This window comes from Vicugna pacos, unplaced genomic scaffold (assembly GCF_048564905.1).
Source record: "Vicugna pacos unplaced genomic scaffold, VicPac4 scaffold_21, whole genome shotgun sequence".
Taxonomy (NCBI): Eukaryota; Metazoa; Chordata; class Mammalia; order Artiodactyla; family Camelidae; genus Vicugna; species Vicugna pacos.
Genome location: NW_027328742.1, coordinates 10284643 through 10303045, shown reverse-complemented (window position 1 = coordinate 10303045; position 18403 = coordinate 10284643). Strand labels below are relative to the sequence as shown.

The 18403-nt window shown below is 37.6% G+C and overlaps 2 long non-coding RNA genes and 1 pseudogene across 5 annotated transcripts in view; 1 reads left to right on the top strand and 2 right to left on the bottom strand.

The window, feature by feature from the left end:
- Nucleotides 1–18403, top strand: part of LOC140694470 (small ribosomal subunit protein eS24 pseudogene) — a 432455-nt pseudogene that overhangs the window by 191404 nt on the left and 222648 nt on the right.
- LOC140694471 (uncharacterized) overlaps nucleotides 1–18403 on the bottom strand; it is a 473386-nt gene that overhangs the window by 434044 nt on the left and 20939 nt on the right. The gene's annotated exons all lie outside the window — the stretch shown is intronic.
- LOC140694474 (uncharacterized) overlaps nucleotides 1–18403 on the bottom strand; it is a 169359-nt gene that overhangs the window by 136014 nt on the left and 14942 nt on the right. The window lies entirely within an intron of this gene.

Genomic DNA, 18403 nt, shown 5'->3' with positions numbered 1-18403 from the left:
CTTTAAAAGCAGGCATATCCAAGTCAATGTTTTATAAAACCTTGACTTGGATCATAATTTTGCTTGTCATCTTTTTCATAAAAGAAGATTTACACATCCTATGATAGCACTAACCTTTTCAAAGTATGGCCAGTATACTTCATATATTTAAGTAATTATGAATTATAACCCTAAATTGTGATATCTAAAAAAAATCAGAAAAAAATGTGGGAAAAGAGGAAAACTCAAATGATAGCAGAAAGTGACTTCATTCCATTTTCAAACCTTTTGTGTTTAACTCAGTAATATTAACACGTCTGGTACTTTTGGTTTAGCGGTTCTAATCTCCTTTTCCTTTGCAGATCATAAGTAGGTATATAAACAAATTAATTCATTAATTCAAAGTTATTTACTGAGTACCTACTGTCCGACAAATGTGAAATGTCTTTGGTGCATTAATGTTGTTTCAGAGATTAGGAGGGAAAGCACGGTGTGTCCCACAGTAATTCCCATTCATTCAATCATTCAACATACATTTATTAAGTATTATCTGATATTGTGACAGAGAGAAGAAATAGAATCATTGCCCTTCCTCTGAGAGCACAGGAGAGAGGGAGGGAGAGGAACCACATAGCTGTACAACAATACAACTGGAAGCATCATGATGGAAGAAGTACAGTCATGGCACAGAGGAAGAATGGAGCCATTCCGTGATCCAACAGCTGGGTCTTGAAGGACAGGGTGTGGCAGTGTGAAGGGCAGAGGTAGAAGACAGTCATCTATCTATACATTCAGGACAGAGGAAAAAGCATCTGCAAAAATAGGCAAGTACAAATAGGTAACTGCGAGTGCTTTAGCTGGGGCTTGGTGTTGAGCAAGGGGTCCAAGAGGGCATAGTTTGTCATGCTATAGAGTTTGGACTCCATCCCACAAGAAGTTGGGAACCATGATAGGTTTTAAGCAGTAGACTTCTTATATAGTTTGATCTGGAATTTTAAGAGATCATTCTGGAAGTATTACGGCAAATGGGGTGGAAGAGAGGAAGAAGAGATTGTGAGTCAGAGATAAGTGAAGAGCCAAATATAATGAAAACCTAAACCAACAATAAAAATTATAAAAACAGCAAGTATCTCCTGAGTACTCCTTATAAGCCAAACTCCACACAAAGCATTTGTTTATCTCACTGAATCTTTTTCATCAACCACACTCCCCTTCCCCTAAAGTTTACATCTTCAACGTGTGCATTTTGTAGATTAGGAAATGCAACCTAAGGTTAAGGAAACGGACCAAAGTCACACAGCTTGTACCTGACAGAGCCAAGAGTCAAGCCCAGGGAAATATCTGAGAGATTATTATGAAGCACAATCAAAGGAGATGAACAACCAATTAGATGTAGGAGACAAGGAGGAGGAGCCACAGAAAGCAGTCCTCAACTGTTCACTCCCTTTTTCCTATTGTACCAAGAACACTGGAGCACTGGGGAGTGAGGGTGGCCAATATTATACATACGAAGGCAACCTACAACCTGACATAGTTATGACTTCCATCAGACACCCTGCATGAGCAGGAAGGAACACCTGTTACACTCAGGCTGTGAATTTCCAAGCGCCACAGACTCTGCGGGAAACCTGTGCCTGTCTTGGCATAGTGATAACTCCTGTCTACCTCAAAGAAGTATCCCCACTCTGGAAGAAGCAGCAAGGGGGTCGCATAAAAATTCTTCCACAAATGCACTGAATCTGTAGGCCCCGTGAGAGATTCCTACCATTATTTGAAAAACTGACAGATGAAAATGATTCTAGCAAATTGAGTGAGGATGCCCTACACCCGTGATTGGAATGGCTTGTATTTCACATCCTTCGTACAATTTGTATCATCACACTCTTTATAGATTTAAAAAGCTAAGTAAAGCAGGAACATGTGGTATAATTTGGGGAAAAGCAACGGTGTCATGACAGTGAGTGATTTAAAACCGCCAGCAGCAGCGTGTACCTTCTGTACGGTTTTTGTCCCCGTATACTAGGTGAGTGCGGGGGCTTTGATGTCTATGTATTTTTTGAGAAATAATTTCTTTAAGAGTTGAGAATGTCCCATCAATTAACAAATGCTACTGAAGTCAATTTATTCCACAGGATTATAAAAGGAAAATTAAAACACCAATGGACAGTTAGAACACTTTCCTCCATAAACCCACATCACCATGTAGAAACTGCTACAGTTTCACTCATAAACCTAGCCTTAATTCACAAACATGTTCCTCTCCTGGCCTAATGAGAAATTATTTTTTTCCATATAAAAGGAATTTTTAAAAGCCAGACTCTTTCTAAACCACCACCAACATGTACCTTAAGGACAATTACTTAGTTATAGACTCACAAAATATGAGAATTATAAGGGACCACAGGAAGCATCCTGACTACTATTTCCAAATTAAGTTACATGAGAGGACTCAGCAAGATGTTTTTTTTTCCCCCATGAATAAAGGATGCACTTGTCAAATGTTTGGGAAATCGGGTTATACCAAAATCAACGTATTTCTTTACTAATACCATATTAAAATATATTTTAATATGATAATTGGCAAGGTGAATTTCCAAGATGATTCTAATATAGCCAGAGATTTTTACCTAAATTTGTTTTAATGTGGAACTTTTAATTCTAGGAATAATTATCAATATCAGTCTTCCCCGGAGCACAGTTTAGGTGATTAATTTAATTTTATTTCCTCATTTTACACATAACACTGAGGGATGGAAAGGATAAGTGAAGCTCCTTAGGGTCATAAAATTTAACACCGACAGAGCCCGGTCAAGAAAACTGTTTTATAAATCCTTCACCCAGCTCCGATTTTTCTGCTTTGCTTTCACCTTTCGCATGTTTGACATGTGCGTTATTTTCCCTTGGACACATTACATGGGCATTAAAGTGACAAGGGCTGAATCAATCACGATCACAGTGAGAAAACACTAACCACGGCTTCTGTTCCTGTGTCCCCACCACGTACCAGACAAAACCCAGGGACTCTGGCTTCCTGGCTTGCCTTCTCACAGTAACACTGAAGACTCTTGAGGGACATACTGTTCTCTCCATTTCACAGTTGAGGAAGATGCTTCCAGGCACTTGTCACTGGTCACGCAGCTTTAAAGTCTGGCTGGCTCAAATCCCCTGCTTTCGGCACCTGACCACTCCACCCTTCATGTCAGAAAAAGCAATGCTCTTCAAAGAACTCACCATGAAGCTGTTTCCAGACTAAATGCTGCAGAAGTGAAAAGTGGGTGTGCTTCCTGAAATAGCCCTTCTCTCTTTCACTGCAGATCCCTGGAATCCATCAAACATTGACTTTTCCACAGTATGAAACCCCCCCTACATCGGACCACTTTTGTCCTCTATTAGATTTCTGGTTTTGAAACCTAATGATCCAAGATATTTTTGCAATTGAAAATGTTAAAAATGATCACTGAAGCATATTCTAATCATTACATTCTATCAAAAGTAGCCAAGATATTCTAGGTAAAATTTAAGCCAAAGCTACTGAAAATGACTTTAGCTAAAGTGACTAAAGTAACTGAAATAGAGTCTAATCAACACAATAAAAGTATTTTAGAGTTTGAACAGAGAGGGCCAATTTGACGTGGTTCTACCTTAGACAAAGAATCCACTGATCCAACGTTTCCTAGTGGAGTAAAATTAATTCACCATGGTTCCTCCAAATAGTGTATATACCTATGAGAACCACAGATTTAGAATTAAATGCGTTCCAATCTGGGTCAAAACCAAACTCCCACTTAACTACCTACATTATAACAAAGTCACAAATTTAGATCACACGCTACAATCAACAACATAATATTAGTCACAGCAGCTTTCAAAAATGTGCTAGCACACCAAAACATATAAAATATCTATCCATCAGTCTTCTTTGAAACCAGACAAAAATAAGGAGAAAAAAATTGCTTGTCTCTTACTTTCTTTACTGATGAACGTTAAAGAGAGGAATGCTAAGGTCTTGAAGCATCCATTAGATATTAAATGGAAATAATTTGCTGACATTTGCTATTTTGTTTCTGAGTTGCAGCTTTATGAATAATAAGCCTGATCCCAGCAGCAAGGGCAGGGATGTGACTGACACCAATAGTGATAAAAATATTGCCCACTGAGGTTTGTCGACGCTTCTTGCTTGTGGCAGCTTGAGGAGATCCCCTGACAATGATTCATGGCTTGAAGCTCAGAACCATCTGCTCTCTTGGAGAGTTCCTCAGCCAAGGTGAAGAGGGGAGTTTTCACAGCTGTATTCTTTTTCCTTCCGAAGTCTGTGCAAAAGCATCCAACAAACCACAAAAATCTGGCACTGATTGGAATATGGCACACATTATCCTCCATATGTTCTCGTTTCAATGGACTCTTTGTACAGTAACTATCGCCATTTCTTTCCTCTCTCCACATTGTGAAGTGTCAGTTTTTCTCACTCTATAAAGTTTCTAATATCCTTTGCATTCTGGGCAGTTCAGTTACTTGCCCATCTCTACTTTAATGCAAAGCATTTTTCCTATTGATAAAATTTCAAGAGTGTAACTGCATTTCAGGTTAAATTATTTATTTAATATTTAAGGAAGTCAAGGCAAAGTGTTTAGCTGATCACACTAAAGTCACATTACTCATCAATAAAAGAATTAGGACTTGACCACTTGTTACCCAAAATTCTGACCAGAGTTCATTATTCTACCCAAGAAAAACTCAGTGTCTCTGTTACTCTCACTTAGATTGCTTAATGAGGAATAGTTTTTGGTTAATTTGTTATTTAAAAATCACAGGAAATATGTCAGATGAACCAAATTAACTTCAATTTATATCAAACCAATATGAAAACAAATATATGTAATCAAAAAGGCCATTTTTCTTTCTTATGTAGAAAAAGACACTTTTAAAACTAAAGGTAAACATTAGCTTTACATATCTTCACCTCATATCTAAAATGTGATTCCAAATAAGGTCTACGTAAATCTAGCATATGTAAATTAGATGGTTATATTATAGAGACAAGTGTATTGTTATCTATAGATACCAAGTGAACTATTACAGAATTCAAATCCCTGCGACTAGACAGCGGGTATGGTTAAATCTCAGTCTTTCAGGGGTGAGTAGGTAGAGGATGCTCCACTTTGGGGAGAGTGGGTATGGAGTTACTGCTAGAAGATACGGAGAAGAACAAGCAACTGAAAGACTCATTCTCATAAGCCATATACAAGAAGCTACAGCTACCACGGGTGTGCCTTCCTCATGATGCAGGTAAGAAGCTCAAAAGATCCGGTGGAAACTTGCCTTGGCTCAAAACTGATAAACTCTCTTCTTTCACATTCCATTGACCACAGTAAGCCCCCTAGCGAAGACCAACATCAACTGGGTGAACTGAGCCATGAAAATGGACTTGGAAAGAAGAAAGAACCAAGAGCTAATAATTCACCCCATCACTTGTGCAGGGACAACAGCTCCTTCAGTGAAATGGTGGAAGCAAAAGTCAGATTTGAGTGTATTTTAAAAAGAATGGGAGGAAAAGCAGTAGGAAACGTTTTCAAGGAGTTTGTCCTAAAAGACAGCAAGAGTGAGGGCAGGAGCAGGAACGGGTAGAAGTCTTGTTTGGAGGAGTGTCTTGTTTTAACAACAAGTGGAAAAAAGGTCAGCTGCTTCTGTGCTGATGAAAATGATCCAAAGACAGTGAAAAGTAATTATGTAGGAGAGAGGAGGCAGGAATTTCCTGTGCAATGTCCTTGACTAAGCAAGAATGTAAAAGGACTGGCAGAAAAGAGGATAGGTTAGCCATTGAAGAAAGGATGGGAACTTTATCTATGGTGGGAAAAACAAAATATGTCCCAATGCAGGCAGTTGGTCCAAAGTGGTGATGAAAGCTTGTGAAAGGTCTCTTCCAATAGAACTAGAAGCAAAGGTCATTAGCTGAGACTAAGGATCAGACATGAAATGTTGAAGGTTTGAGCAAGCAAGAAAAAATAGAAATTTTTTATCATAGAGAATTAGCAAATGAAGAAACAGAGAAATATAATAGGATTATCAATGTCTTTTGATAGTGAAGAATTATTAATAATCTAAATATGCATATAGAAGTTATTGTTGAAATAAAAATTACAAGGGGTTTTAGCTCTAACATGTGAAGAACTCAGAAGTCATCACTCCCATCCTTAAGACAAGAAATAACTGAACAGGCTGAAATTTAACAACTTCTCTTGGACTCATCAGAGACTTAAGGTCATAGAGAAAACAGAAACCCCAATATCTGGAGAGACAGGCAAATACAGAGAATCACAGTGTTCTATAAACATTAAGTGTTCATAAACTTGACACCAAAGCTATATACTGACAGAACACTTAAATGGTAATTTTGACAAATTGCCTGAAATTGAGCATGGTCTACTTTGGGACTGAGAACTCTTAGGGGCTAGTATTACAGATTCCCATATGTTCAGAGGTCTTATCTCTGGGGATCCCACAGTTCCTCACAGTAAAGTTTGAAGAAAAATTCTCTTGTGTTTATGGCATGAGAAAGAGATAAGTATTCATTTTGATACATATTCAGAGCACTCACTATAATAAAGGCCTGCTATCCAAGGTAAGAGACTTTACAAAATCCTTCTGTAATCTGGGGAAAGGGCAGTTATTCAATCCCAGTCTCCTCTAGCATTCCTGTGTCACTTACAGGGGGAAAAAGTTAAGACACACTTAAGAAGTTCACAGCCTAGGGATACATGCTCATTAAAAAACTGAGGTTTAATCATAATTTTGCATAATTCTTTCCCTCCTGCACACCTTACCACAATGCCAACAGATCTTCAGTATAATAATAGCAGAACACAGCTAACTGAGCTACAATACACAAACTTTACTTATGAAGGGGTTCTTAGGGAAACCCAAAGACAATAAATAAAGAAAATAATGACACTAGAGGAAATAGAAGTGTTTGGCACTTACAGCATCAAACATTAAGAGTCTCATGCTCTACAGACTGAGCTAGTAGGGCAACTACAGCATCAGTCATTAAACACAGCCCCACTTATATCCAGATTAATATAACCCAACAAAAGGCCTATTTACCAGAATTCCTATTACCCACTACATCATGTCCAGCTTTCAACAAAAAATTACAAGGCATGGTAAAAGACAAGGAAAAACACAGCCTGAGGAAACAAAGTATGCACTGGAAACAGTCTCAAATATGATACAGATTTTGGAATCATCAAATAGGGAATTTTAAATCACAATGATTCATACATTAAGAGCTCTAATGGAAAAAGTGGACAACATGCAAAATAGATGATAATAAATGCAAAGATGTGGAAACTCCAAGACAGACACAAAAGAAATGCTCAAAATCAAAAAGACTGAAAGGTAGATGAAGAATATTCTTGATGTGTCTACTCATCAGTAGACACATGGCCAAAGAATCAGTAAGCTTGAAGATACATCAATAGAAGCTTCTCAAACTGAAACACAAAGAGAAAAAAGAATGAAATAGAACATCAAAGAAAAATGAAAACATTTAAAATGCAGTAACATATGCCAGTTAGAATAATAGAAGCAAAAGAATTGATCTACTAGGTAATTGTTTCATTGAATAAATAATAATAAGGCACTGGGGGATCATAGAATATGTATAAGTTTAAAAATGGCATGTATCTGTATCTCATTTCTTTTGATGGCTCAGTAATATTCCACTATATGTATATACCACAATTTGTCCATTCATTAACTATTGAACACTTGAATTGTTCCTATCTTTTGGCTATTGTGAACAACGCTGCTGTGAACACATGTACATGTATTTATTTGAACAACTGTTTTCAATTCTTTGAGATATGTACCTGGATTATGAGAAAAAATATATATAAATAATGTGTTCCATGCTACTTGCACTACACTAGAAACAGTGTAGTGTTATTTGAAAGTGAACTTAGATTAGTTGTGAACGTATGTTGCAAACTCTGCTGCAATCATTAAAACAATTTTTTAATAATGTATAATTTATATGGTAAGAGGGGAGAGAAAATGGAATCCTATGGAATGCTCAATCCAAACTAGAGATGGCAGAGAAAGAAGGGAAGATTGTATAAACCAAAAGAAGAAGAGGGTGAAGTGAGGACAAAAGAAACAAAGAACAAGTGCAAAACATAGAAAACAATCACAAACATGGTAGATATTAATCCAGATATATCAATAATAACTTTAAATATAAATGGTCTAAATATACCTATTAAAAGACAGGGATTGTCAGAATGGGTTAAAAAAATAAGACTCAACTATATGCTGTCTTTAAATATACAGTCATAGATAGGTTAAAAGTAAAGGGAAGGGCTGACAGTTCCTCAGAAAGTTAAACACAGCATCACAATATGATCCACGAATTCCTCTCTGTCTTGGTCCCTGAGGGTAGCTATAACAGAATGCCACAGATTGTGTGACTTATAAACAGCAGAAATTTATTTTACACAGTTCTGGAGGCTGGGAAGTCCAAGATCAGGGTGTTTACAGGTTGTTGTCTTTTTGCTGTGTCCCCAAATGGTTGAAGAAACAAGAGAGCTCTCAGGGGCCTCTCTTCTAAGGGTAGTAATCCTATCCATTAGGGCTGTCCTTGTGATCTAATCACCTCCCAAAGGCCCCACCTCCAAATACCAACACATGGGAGACTGGATTTCAGTATGAATTTTGGGAGGACATAAACATTCAGTTTATAAAACACTCCTAAGTATACACCCCAAAGAGTTGAAATCAGGTACTCAAACAAATACATGTACATGCATGTTCATGGCAGCACTATTAACCATAGTCAAAAGGTAGAAACAACCCAAATGTTCATGAATAAACTGTGATATAGATATATATATATATAAAGTAGAATATCATTTAGTCATAGAAAGGAATGAAGAAATGATATGTGCTACAATGAGGAAGAATTTTTAAAAAAAACATGCAATGTAAAAGAAGCTGGAGACAAAAGTTTATAGATTTTATAATTCCATTTATTCCAAACAGGTAAATCTGTAAATAAACAGATTGGTGGTTGGCAGGGGATAGGGAAGTAGGGATAATGATGGAGTAACTGCTTAACAGATGGGGTGGTTTCCTTTGTGGTGGTGAAAACACTTTAGAATTAGATGGTGGATGGTGGTGGTTGCACAATATTGTGGATGTACTAAATGCCACTGAATTGTTCCCATTAAAATGGTTAGTGTATGTTATGTGAATTTCACTTCAATTTAAAAAAAAAAGACACATTTGAAAAAAAGAAGTAAAGGAATGGAGAAAGGTGTGCCTTGCTAAAACTAATCAATAGAAAGTTTGAGTAGCTAAATTAATTTCAAAGTAGACTTCAGACAAGGAAAGTTTTCAGGGTTAAAGAGGGGCATTGACATAATAATAAAGTTGTCAATTCTCCCGGAAGACTTAATCTTTAATGTGTATGCACCTAACAACAGAGCACAAAAACACATGTGGCAAAAACTGGTAGAATGTCAAGGAGAAATAGACAAATCAACAACTATAGTTGAACATGTCACACTACTTTTTTTTTTTGTAATTAATAGATGCAGCAAGCAGAAAATCAGCAGGGATATAGTTGAATGAACAGCACCATCAATCAATCTGATCTAATTGATGTTTATAAAATACTTCATATTTTATAATATGAACAGTTTTACAATTTGAATACGACAGCTGAAGGAAGGAAGGGTGGGAGGAAGGAAGGAAAAAAATCATTTCAAGGCTCATGATACCATTTCTAGTATTTTTGGATTAACATTTAAAGTGTTAAATATTCCAGAGTTATCCCAAAGATCCACAATGTGGAACAGAGATAATAATACCTACATTAGAGAGAACTAATTTTTCCGGTCTTCTTGTTTACACTTCCATAAGGAAACTATTAATATAACACTTCCAGCCTCCTTCTCCACATCTTACTCTCCTCATCAAAGAGGACTGACTCACTGAATCCTGAGCTTGGGAGAAACTTGATCCAAGACCCTTTACAGTCCCAGCAATCTCCTCCTTCTCCCCCACATGGTGAGTGCCTGCCCCCTGGATGTAAGTACTTAAGTTGCTCTCTCCATGCCTGCTTTGGTAAGTCTAATTATTTAATGAAAGTATTAGGAAACTCATTTGACCGCAGATCAATGTCACGAGGCCTGATTCAGCTCTGCTGACAATAAAAAGTATATTTTGACACCCTTCAATCTGGTAACTGCGTAGGTATCAATAGGTTCAGTACTTCTGGGGAAAAGCGTATGATTTACTGGCCCCTCAGACCTCCAACAGCTACCCAATAGGGCTGTAAGGAGAGTGCAATCAGATGACATTTACAACTGTCTTCAACGTCTGACCTCCAGATCAAGAGAATAAATGCTTGTCATTTTATGCTACCATGTTTGTGGTAATTTCTTACAGCAGCAATGGGGAAGAAGTACAGAGCCCACTGCTGGTAACAGGTGAGAACTGCAAATACGAAACACTTCCTTCACCAACCCAAGTCACGTGGCCAGCTCTTTCTCTTCCAGCCCACCTCACCTCCCTCCGCCTGATTTTCTATTCCCTCAGCTCAAAATGAAGACTTGAGAAGAGAAATGTAAAATATATGTGTGTGTAATCTCATAAGCCCCAGAGTTTGTTAAATGAGATAGTTTGTTAATACAAAAGAACTCAGTTAATTGACTGTCTTTCTGAAACGCGGTACACTAACAGAGCCAATGCCAGAGAACCCCTGGCCTGTTACCTTCAGGAAGGGAGGATGCAGTTAACTAGTCCTGTAAGGCTAATTCCCTGGGGCTAGTTTTAAACTTCCGCACCTGAATGGGACATCAGTCCATACACTAACCAACATTCAGGCAGTAATTTTTAGGGACAAATAAAATAAAGAATTTTTTTCAGAGTTTAAGCCTTACTAGGCCCAACTCTTGCTCCTTTATTATAGTTTTTAAGTAACTCCTTTTCTCTCAGATCCATTTCAAGAAACATGGAAAAATTAAAAACAAATACCTTTTCCTTATATTCCTTACATTAAAAAGTTGAGATTTTCCTCTAGCAATCTTGAAAATCAATCCACTTAAAAATGTAATAGAACCATCTTTAACTCATACTTATGAGGTCAACAGCCAAATTTGGTGATGTGTTGGTAGTCCAGCTCTCTAGAAAAATGGAGGAGGAGGAGGATGACCTCTGATTTATAACAATTTCCAGTTTCCAAGCTGATATAAATACTCCCTCCATGGCCAATTTCAAGTTATTAATAGTTTAACACCCAGCTCATGAAATTTCTGAATTTTTTTCAGCCACCCTTATGGGCCAGTCAGTTCCAGCACACCACTGCAAAACATCAAATTGTATGTAATTATTAATGGCACTAAGATTGGTCTCTCTCAGTTGCCTTTGGATATCAAAAGACAAAGAAAAAAATAAGAAAAAAGTAGTGAAATATGAAATGCATCTTTATTTTATTTTTGGTTTAGGATTTTCCAATACAAACAGAGAAGAAAAGAGCAGAGACGAGATACCAGATTAAGTTCCTGAATACAACTTCAGAATGAAAGAACAACTTTAATTACCCTAATTAGACTAACCTCTGTCTATGATCCAAGAACCTAATGCATCACCTATTCTAACAAGAAATTAAAGAACTAGAAGAGACAGTGAAATATGAATAATTGAGAGGAGCTGATGAAGTTGAGTCCTAATTCATCACAGAGAAAAAAAAGAGTCCTCTTAGGGTGTATTGAGAAGGAACTCAGATGGTACAAACTGCTATTTAATCTATTTCACTTTTAGTACTAAGAGTTTCTAATTCTCCTTGCAAAAACCTGTAGCTACCTTGGACAGAATCAAATCCCTGTCCTCCAAGGATGGCAGTTAAAAGAAAATCTTCAGATAGCAAGGGGCTGCTATGTTTTATAGACCCTACTCTATGGCACAAATTATTATGTCTGGTGTTCATGTTTCTGTGTGTTAACTGACCCTCTCCCTAAATCACAATGTCATAGTTGGCTGAGCTTCTGCATTTAAACCAAGCTTTACTAATGATTTGGGCTCACAGAGACAACTCCAGAAAGGCAAGTATTCCTAACTGATCTGACAACAAATGGTGCTTCTCCCAGGAGCCCACTCAGCCCAGCCCACTCTCATGGGGTCCAACTCCCAGCAAACTCCATGTGGCAGAGACTCTCTTTCCCCTATCACCAGAGCTCATTCTTGGTCATATCATACATCCTTAGAGTCCAAATCCAAGAAAGGACTGCTTTTGAAATACTTCTCTCTCCTGTTTGAGGCTTTTCTGTCCTAGGATCTGCCTCTACCCAAGACGACTGACATCAGAAATATCTCCTTCTCTCTGGCAATCCTTATCCACAGGAGTGTGGCTCAGACCTGGTTTCTACCATAACCACCACATCAGGAAGCTGTTAAGATGGTTAAGATGTCATTTCGCTGTGCATCTCAATGAGGTATCAATGATGTTGAGATCCTCTCTGTTCCTTGTGGCTACTTCCTTTTGGAGATTCCTGCCTTAGTTTTGGATCGTCCTCCATTATTTTAAAACCCATTTGTTTAATGTATGTTCTCTAAGAAGCCCCTCTCATCCAGCCGACTATTGGGGGTAAACAGCATAATACCTTGATCACATTACTATGGGAGTGGGGGTCTTGGCAGCTGCACGTGTGACTTTGGTTTAATTCAGAAGACTAAAACTCTAAACAGGAGTACTGACAGCCAGGAACAGAGATGGGATAGGCAGAGGGCTCCTGTAAAGATTCATAAAAGGCTCAGCATTCTCAACTTACATTTCAAAGAGAAAATGACTTGGACATTGGTTTAGGGTGGAGGAAGAGGATTACAGGTTCAGTTTGGTTTAAAAATATAAAGTATAAGCTCTTTGGAAATGCTCTTCTCCTAAAGTAATACTAAGTAAGTCAGTTTGATCCTATTTTTTCTCTGATTCTTTAATAGGAAGTAAAGTATCGATTCCGATTTCAGCTAAAGGAACATTAGAGTTATGGCATGAAGAAATTTATGGAAAGATGGAAGAAGCACAAGACCGTAAGAAAAAATTAAATCTTTTCAAAGATAACAGGGAAAAAGTAGTGCTCGGGCCAAGGAAGAGAACCATTACATAAACTCAGGAACTCCAACGGTATATTAAGGGATAAAATATAACTATTCCAATACAGGCATCATTTCTTATATTTACCTTGTAGGACAGAGTGGGGAAATAGCTCACCACACCGATATGAAACTGCTCAGAATCTCAGAAGTCACAGCCAAAAGTAATATTTTTATGGAATGTAAAAATCCTCACTGCCTGCACTATCAAGACTACAACTGCACTTGACATCACCAACTGCCAATTTGCATGGAAATCTACTCCTCTGCTGTTGCAAAAGAAGCCCTGCTTATTTTCCATCTGTATCTGAGTTGCCTCCTTGCAGTCAATCAAATTAAAATAAGGACACTGGCCACAATCCAAAACAGAACACACAACTATTAAATGTTTTTGTAATATAGTGACATGCAATACTTGCTAAGCTCTTAGTGAGAGCACCCCCAAAGAACTCTGTTAGAGGATCTCGATGGTGCTGTTCATCCAACTATATCCCTACTGATTTTCTGCTTGCTGCATCTATTAATTACAAAAAAAAGTGGTGTGACATGTTCAACTATAGTTGTTGATTTGTCTGTTTCTCCTTGACGTTCTACTGGTTTTTGCCTCATGCGTTTTTGTGCCCTGTTGTTAGGTACATACACTATTATTTAAAACCAACATCCACTTTCACACAGATCCCTAAAATCTGCCTTTTTATTGTTAAAACCTCCTTCAGTCATTAAACGCATTGCCCTATGCAATGCATCCAGTATTGTACTGACACCATAGCAAGTGTTGACTAAACGCCAACACCTCTCGTGTGAACTTTGGGTGTAGATGCCAGGGTATCTTGGGATAAATGCTGTGCTGAGGAAGGAATCCTCAACTTTTCAAATAAAGTTCATTTTACTCTAAAGCTTCTTACAAGGGAAGTTACAAGGGAAAGCATCTCAGCAGAATTGAGCAGTGATATACTTGCATTTCCTAATGGCAGTTCTAGAACATTAGGTACATAGTCTCATCCTCATTATGAGCACAATCTCCTATAATCTTTCATCTGCCTAAGAAACCCGCATTAGTGTGATGGCTGAATAATGTAACACTAAATCCTTTTGGCCAGTGAAACTCATTCTCACTGCTCTTAAATACCCGTTTTACACTCTGTAGTGAAAAACCAAAGTTAAGGTTTTATTTGACTGTTAACAGAAGGTTCTGTGAGTGTATGTGCATGTGTTTTAGATGGACATACAGAGGCAGATAGATGATAGATAGATGACAGATAGGCAGGCAGGCAGGCAGGCGGGTAGGCAATTATCAGAATAACCTTACAAAGTTATCTGGTCAAGCACCATGCCTCTGAATTGTTAGATATTATCACCTGTTTTCTTGTAGACTTTAACTGTTTGCTCAAGGTAATAACGCTAGTAGAAAACAGTAGGAACCCAGATCTGCTTCTTGATACAAATTTGTTTTCATCACTAATATATTTTATGTATATTATGTATAGTAAAGTTGCAAAAATAGTTCAGAGTTCTCACATATCTTTCACCCAGCTTCCCCTAATTTTAACATCTTGTATAACCATCACACAATTATCAAAACTAAGAAGTTAGTATTGGAGCAATACCATGAAATAAGCTACAGATACCACCAGCTTTCCACTAACGTCTTTTTCTGCTCCAGGACCCAACCAAGATTCCACATTGTATTTGGTTTTCCCTTCTAGGTCTTTATTTTTTTTTAATTTGACCAATATTTTATTTGATATAGATCTGTTTAGGTTTTTTTTAATTGAAGTATAGTTGATTTATAATATTCTATTAGCTTCAGATGTACAGCTGAGTGATTCAATATTTTTATAGATTATATTCCATTCTAAGTTATTAAGAAATATTGGCTATAGTCCCTCTCCTGGGTCTTTTCAATCTGTGCGATGCCAGAACCACTTAGTAAAAGAAATCTGATATCTTGAGAGGACTGATTATCGAACATAGTGCCCCAAATAAGCTAAGTATCAATTAGTGATAATATCCTGGAGCCATCATATTCGTTCTCATTTTAGACTTCATAATGGTCATTGCATATCTTTTTTTCTTTCTATATTCTAAACTGGCACTATCTGAAATTTACATGTCCCTCTTCCTCCCATAATTTGCCCGTTTTTACAACTGTGAATGTAAGATTTGGAAATTCTGTCTCTAAGTCAAAAGAAGGATCAGGATGGACAACAGAGTAAGAAGAAAACTTGATCATTTACCTAAATCTGTGTAACCATCGGGCAATCGCTGATGCTCTCTGGATGTCCATTTCTTTTTCTGTAAAATTGAAAGCAGTGATGCCTACTTCTCAGTGTTACTGTAAGGACTGAACATAAAGCTCCAAGCCCAGGGTTTGGAATATGATTATGCTTACCTCCTACCCAGGGGACACCTGACAGTGTTTGGAGACATCGTCGGCTGTCACACCTCTGAGGAAGTACTACTGGCATCTGGTTGGATAGAGACCAGGGATGATGCTAAAGATCCTACAACGCATAGGTCAGTCCCCCCAGATCAAATGATTATCTGACCCCAAATGTCTACAGTGCCAAGGTTGAGAAATTGTGTTCTAAATGATGAGACCCATTTTTCTGATCCTGGCCCAGGGACACAGGTAAATTGAAGTTCATAGTGAAGCAAAACAGATTTCATAAAGTCCAATCCATTCAAACACCAACAACAAACCAAAGGTCTACCTTTCCATTTTAAAAGTGAAGTTAAGATTCGAAGCCAAAAGCTACAAACTCGAACCCTCTCTCTGTAAACTGAGGTCTTAATAGTCAATACTGCTGTGTCACACCTGTCTTCCCCCTCTGGCTTTACCTGACCTCACACCACAAGCCAAAGACGGAATGTATGAAAACCACACACACTAACCTTCCCTTAAATTAAGGGCAGGAAGTGCGAAATGTTTGCTTGCAAGCTCACTTACTTGCGTCAGAGAGCTGAGGGTAGAGGTTGTGGCCAAAACTCGCTTTCACTCTTCCATCATACTTGTCATTTGAGAAACTCTCAACACGATTATTGCCTTTCCCAGTTACCTTTCTTCAGGAGTATCTGTTAGGAGCCCAGTTCATTTTCTCCTTGTTAGAAGGCCACATCCTTTCAACTCTCTGGAAAAGGAGTAACCAAGCAGGAGATTTAATAATCAGAAGAGAAAAGGCAGTTTCCTCAGATTTAACAAAAGTGAAAGATGAAATATTTTCTATTATTATTTTCGAGTATCAAAGAACATCATGGGGAAAGTGATCACGAGAAAGCTATTCACCTTATTTTCACTGCAGAATCATGTGGCAGCCCAAACACTGCAGTGAATATTAAACCTGACAAATTGGGTTGTCACCAGGATGCCAGGTACCTTAAAATAACTGAGATGTATAAAGGTATTTGTATTTGTATTGCCTGCATGGTCAGGGAAGCTTGTGACATTGTAATTTCCAAAAACAGATCATCTTGCGTCTTCATGGGAGCTGGCAAGAGAGGAGCTTGAATGCAAGTCAAAACCTCTGATAATACTACTAATAATGATAACAATAGCAATTAATAAAAATAATTACAGTGCTAAGGATTTTTGAGGATTCAGTATGTACCAGGCACGAGGCTCAGGCTTTTTGCACACCTTACCCCATCCTCATTATGCGGTACTTATAAGCTATCACCATCTGCAATTTAACAACAGGGAAACTGAGGCAAAACGTCACAGCGCTAATAAATGGTGGATTCAGGACTCGAAACCACAGCTGTAAGTCAGTACATCACACTGTACACTTAACGACTAAAACCTGGGTGCAATCAAACCACCTTTATCTTTATTTTATTAATTTGAACAAAGCAAGAAAAGAGATTGGGACTAAGATCATTTGTGCTTAGCAAACCACCTCCCCGTGAGGAGTGCAAGGTAATTTACTCACTCTTTCAAAAACCAATTTCAAGTACTTAATATGTGCAAGGCACTGTCTTGGAAATAGAGATACAAAGATAAATCAAGTAAGAGATTATGGTCTCCAAGAACTTAAAGTGTAGCATAAGAGATTTAAAAAAGAGATGTTTCAGGAAGTTGAAGAGAGGGAAGATCCCTTCTTTAGAGCAGTAGCCATACTGCTTAATTCATAGTAGGTAATGAATGAATGGGCAATCAAAGGCAGTGTTTAAAATGGTCCTCAATGCATAGCTAGGATTCATGTGAAAAAGGGAGAGATGAAAACATTCAGAGCTAATACAGGGAATTAACAGTATAAACACCACTGAGTTTATTAATCAATGGTGTACAAATGAAAAAAAAATTTTTTCCTTCATACAAAAATAGACCTTTTTTGCAGAAAATTCAAACAATAGAGTAAGATATGAAGAAGTGGAAAAAGTCACACAGGGGGCCATCTGTACGGAATAAGTGTACCACTAAGTCTGAGTTAAATCAATTTTCTTCATCCAATGTCCATTTATTAAACATTGGGCACAGTTTTTTTATTTTAAATTCTTTTGTTTGTTTTTTGGGGGGAAGGTAATTTGTTTGTTTGTTTGTTTGTTTTAAATGGAGGTACTGGGAGATTGAACCCAGGACCTCATGCATGCTAAGCACATGCTCTACCACTGAGCTATACCCTCCCCCTAGGCACAGTTTCATGGCTCTGTTGTCACTATGTTTTTTCAGGGAGACACTCATGTTTATTATATAGATGAGAACAAAGATATTTACTGAATCTCAGACCATGCAATAAACCACTGAAACAAACAAAAAAATGAAAGAGCCAATGCTTGGAAAAACATTACATGGGGACTTGAATGAAAAAAAATTTAATTTTTCATCATTTTTCTTAGGAATAAAGACATGCCCTCAAAAACTAGACCTCTGGCTGTGGTTGCCCTGCACTCTGCCGTTTCTATTTTAAACAAAGGCTAATCAGAAAAAAAATGTATCTCTCCTTCTTATGGAAATAGGAATGCTGGAAAAAAAAGTCTGTCTTAAACCCTTAATACAGCACTTGCCCTAAAAAAACATGGATCTATTTTTCATCCTACTCATCCACACTCAATTCAACTTCAACAAGCTTTGATAGAGACACAAAGAGTTAGGGCTTTAATAATAGGATTATGCTTCTTTAGGAGCCCTTACCTTCAAAATTAAACTCTCAATTCTGTGTAAATTTTTAAAGTAAAATTTATAGCATAAAATATTTTCAGACGAAACTGGAAGGGCGATGATATAGGCGGACATGACAGTTAGGGCTGTCCAAAACACCATCTGGCTGATCCATTTGCA